This window comes from Schistocerca americana, chromosome 6 (genome assembly GCF_021461395.2).
Source record: "Schistocerca americana isolate TAMUIC-IGC-003095 chromosome 6, iqSchAmer2.1, whole genome shotgun sequence".
NCBI lineage: Eukaryota > Metazoa > Arthropoda > Insecta > Orthoptera > Acrididae > Schistocerca > Schistocerca americana.
In genome coordinates, this window is record NC_060124.1 from 77,867,538 (window position 1) to 77,872,412 (window position 4,875).

General features: G+C 42.1%; 1 non-coding gene across 1 annotated transcript; it reads left to right on the forward strand.

Annotated features, from left to right (window-relative positions):
- Window positions 1-311: 311 nt before the first annotated feature.
- On the forward strand, window positions 312-386 carry Trnat-ugu. The gene has a single exon. It is a non-coding gene; the product is annotated as a tRNA-Thr (tRNA).
- The last annotated feature ends 4,489 nt before the right edge of the window (window positions 387-4,875 follow it).

Sequence of the window (4,875 nt, forward strand, 5' to 3'; positions counted from 1 at the left end):
TGATAATTAAATGGACACCCTAGCTGCAAACAGGCGTTGGTGTACTTCATTGGGGAAATGTTGAAAATGTGTGCCCCGACCGGGACTCGAACCCGGGATCTCCTGCTTCATGGCAGACGCTCTATCCATCTGAGCCACCGCTATGCCCTAACTCGTACGCGACTTGGTAGATTAATCTGCCACGAGTAATGAGTATGATGGGCAAACATCTATTAGGTGCACTACGAATGTAGTGGTGTGGACATGTTGGGAATGTGGATCTCACGGGGAGCGTGCAAGGGATAATTCCCTGCAGACGCACTATCCTCTGTGCCCACGGTGGCTCAGATGGATAGAGCGTCTGCCATGTTAGCAGGAGATCCCGGGTTCGAGTCCCGGTCGGGGCACACATTTTCAACATGTTCCCAATGAAGTACATCAACGCCTGTTTGCAGCTAGGGTGTCCATTTAATTATCATTTCATTATGATATTTTGTTTATCTTACGATCACTGAGGTTATTTTCTACGAGACCGCGCTTGGTTTTACACAGAAACAAAACCGGTGGATTACTTTGGATGTTTTAGAGATAACAACGCCAAAAAAAACCGAGAGAAAGCTGTGGGCAAAGAAGTGGCTAATGCAAAGAAAGAAATTCACCCACGCTCTGTTGCTTCAGCACATGGATGCCGATGATTTTCGTAATTATCTAAGAATGGATGAATCATGCTTTTCGGAGGTTCTGAACATCATCAAACTATCCTTAACGAAAAAGAATGCGGTCATGAGAGAGGCTGTAAGTCACGAGGTGAGGCTGTCAACTACATGATGGTACCTAGTCAACGGCAGAAGTTAAGAGGACCTCACATTTGGTGCAGTGGTAGCCCCACAATTATTAACTAAAACCTGCAGCGTGATTTACAGTTGACTGAGGAAATACGTCATGATAGTTCAAAATACACTAAAACGACGGACGTTCATGTGAACATTATTAATTTATTTAAGTATATAGCATGAAATAAACCAGATGGGAGTTATAAGAGTCGAGGGGCATGAAAGGGAAGCAGCGGTTGGGAAGGGAGTGAGACAGGGTTGTAGCCTGTCCCCGACGTTATTCAATCTGTATATTGAGCAAGCAGTAAAGGAAACAAAACAAAAATTCCGAGTGGGTATTAAAGTCCATGGAGAAGAAATAAAAACTTTGAGGTTCGCCGATGACATTGTAATTCTGTCACAGACAGCAATGGACTTGGAAGAGCAGTTGAACGGAATGGACAGTGTCTTGAAAGGAGGATATAAGATGAACATCAACAAAAGCAAAACAAGGATAATGAAATGTAGTCGAATTAAGTCGGGTGATGCTGAGGGAATTAGATTAAGAAATGAGACGCTTAAAGTAGTAAAGGAGTTTTGCTATTTGGGAAGCAAAATAACTGATGATGGTCGAAGTAGAGAGGATATAAAATGTAGACTGGCAATGGCAAGGAAAGCGTTTCTGAAGAAGAGAAATTTGTTAACATCGAGTATAGATTTAAGTGTCAGGAAGTAATTTCTGAAATTATTTGTATGGAGTGTAGCCATGTATGGAAGTGAAACATGGACAATAAATAGTTTGGACAAGAAGAGAATAGAAGCTTTCGAAATGTGGTGCTACAGAAGAATGCTGAAGATTAGATGGGTAGATCACATAATGAGGAGGTATTGAATAGAATTGGGGACCGGTTGGTAGGACATAATCTGAGACATCAAGGGATCACCAGTTTAGTACTGGAGGGCAGCGTGGAGGGTCAAAATCGTAGAGGGAGACCAAAAGATGAATACATTAAGCAGATTCAGAAGGATGTAGGTTCCAGTAAGTACTGGGAGATGAAGAAGCTTGCACAGGATAGAGTAGCATGGAGAGCTGCATCAAACCAGTCTCAGGACTGAAGACAACAACAACAACAGCATGAAAGGTGGCCTGTAAGTGTAGAAAACTCATTTCAAAGTCGAAGAAGAAAGCCTGCACGTTGTGATGGTACACATCATCTAATAAATGTAACAACAGATCCATAAAATCATGCATTAGCAGCCCTCAAAAGTGTGAAAGAATATCAGACTTCACGCTTCATAGCAGAGGATTTGGATAAGCGTTGGTCTTTTTTATCACGTATAACACTGAAGCAATTGTATTTCATCACTTAACGTCAATTCAGTCTCAATATTTCGGCTTTTAGATTTCATTTCCGATAAGTATCGAAAATAAAACTTTTGTAGACCCTCGTCGCCAGTTTTGTAAATGCCTCGTCGCTACTGCTGTGGAGGCCGAACTGCCAGTGTTGTTACTGTAGGCCGAGTTTATGAGTTCGAGAAACGGCTTCTGCTGCAGTACACTGCTATGAAATTTCTCACTACCACTGTCCACAGTTACACAGCTCTATCCCAGGTTTAGGTATCAGGATAGGAGAACGAAGGTTCTACAACACTCCAAAAATTAGTAACAAAGTCACGCAAATCAGTTACTTATTTTTGTGTTTAGTTCAAATATGAAGTCTGCAACATTGTTTGGAGTATAACACTTCACGGTACATAGCAAACGCAATTTACAATAACTGTCTGTTCGCTACTAACCAGGAAATTACTTGGGCTCGAACAAACAAAAATACACCAAAATCGTGTGAGAAATAATGTAAAGGTCTCTTATTGCACTAGTGATACTCCCGCATCTGCAAAAACAGTCGCCCGTTAGAGGCCTCTGCGTTTGCCATGCCGCATTGCACACTGACCTGCCGGTACGCCAGTCGGGACCAGTAGGGACGGTGCAGTCTGCCTCTGAAGTTGCGTTTTGTGACATTATTTGTGTACTGAAGCGTCAGATGGCTCGGCGATTGGTAATCAATCCTGCTAATGTATTGCGATTGGTTGAGATGAAGTTACGAAGAACCCTTCTTCGTGAAGATGGTATTGGTGTAGAAGACGAATCATTCGCATGTTTTCTGGTATCTGTTATAGCGCAGAAATACGAGCATAAGTTAGAAACAGATACTGTTGTAACACTAACACGTAATGATGATGATAGAGATGATAATGACGAACAACTCATTGCAAACGGTAGTGCTACGGCAAGTGCGGGAAGAGGCGATGGAAGCAGTGACAGTGAATACCAACCGTCTCCCAAGAAGAAGGTTAAAGTTGCAAGTATCATCATGGCGTTTGATGACAACACACTGGAGAACATGTACGATGATTATTACGTAAGAGATTTCGACACATACGACATGTTTCTGAAAAGATACCCTAAACTGAAGTCTAAAAGCAATATTAAAAACATACTGGATTACGTGTCAAAGAAAAGAGAAGGAAATACAGTTTTCAAAGGAAATCGTACACTGCTGTTCAAGACCATCGAGGAGCGTGTAATGGCGAAATTCGATGAAGCGCGAGAATGCGGTTCCGCCGTTCATTATTGGCATTTACAACATTGGGCATTGGACGTAGCCAGAAATCTCGGATTTACAAACTTTACAGCTTCACTAGGATTTATTACTAATTTGAAAAAGGAGTTTAGGATAATATCACGCCGTATCACTATGCTCCAAGCACGAAAAGATTAGGATGACGAAGAAGAGGTGATTGAAAGAGCTCAAACGTTTGTTGCTGACGTCAATGAGCATATCACGAGAGAAAACATCGATATTAGTTCTGTATGGAACTGTGCTCAGAGTCAGTTCAACTATGAACTTTCTTGTGACAGAACACTATCCATGAAAGGGGAGAGAAACACTGTCGCGATGCTGCAATCCGTTAACTGTGCAACACATAGATACACGATCGATGTTGCTATATCAATGGACGGACGATTGGCAGACAAACTCTATATTTGCTTCCAAGAATCCAGTGGAAAGTTTGAACCCCGCGTGTCAAGGGAAATAGAAACGCGGTGCCCTCCAAATGTCGTCGTCGATGCAAGTGTGAGTGGGAAGATGACGAAACAGTATCTGTAGACGTTTTTTCTGTCAGTTTTGAATCCACATTTGTCGAGAAAGTCATTATTACTTTGTGACTCCTGGTCTGGACATAAGGATGAACGAGTACTACTGGAAGCATCTGGCGGAAAACATGTAGATTTAAAAATCATTCCGTCTAAAACTATAAAATATGCACAACCTCTGGATGTGAATTTCTTCAGGCAATATAAAATATATGCCAAGAGAATAACAGACTTCATTAAACTACGTTCCAGTAATATGCAGCCGAAATTGCACGACAGAGTCTTTATCATGAATATGCATTCTGTCATTTACAATCAGTTATCTGCGGGAGTATACAGACCAATGCTTCGTCACGCGTGCCAGAACGCTGGCTACGATATTGGTGAACCAGTGAACAACTTCAAAAGTGTCATTGACGTGGCGTTCAATACTGATATTATAGAATGTGCAAATACGCCATGCGATCAACTTGCATTTCTTCACTGTGCGTTTTGCAGTGATTCGTATTGCTCGGAGCATTTTATTGACAATCCGCATTTACATTTATAGTTAAGATTGCTGCATTGCGTATAGCGTCTACAATTACATCTACAGTGATATTTAGAGCATGATTGCAGAGTTTTGCAGAAAAACGACACCCACCAGCACATGCAGAGCTACATAATGATCCTGTAACCAAACGTTCATACAGATCTGTTTGTTCGAGGCCAAGTACTTTCCTGGTAAGAGTTCACTAAACAACGTTCCCTGTCTAAGTCAGCTCTGGACGACGAACTGTACCCAAATCGACGAGAGCTGCTCTTTTATTTTTCGAGTAGGCTTCTGTTCATTGTCCTCCGGTCACTGGATGATTATACTCGGCTGGCAATTGTCCGAGGCGAAGTCGATATCTTCACCCTCAGCGCCACCCGTCGCGCTGGTGGGTC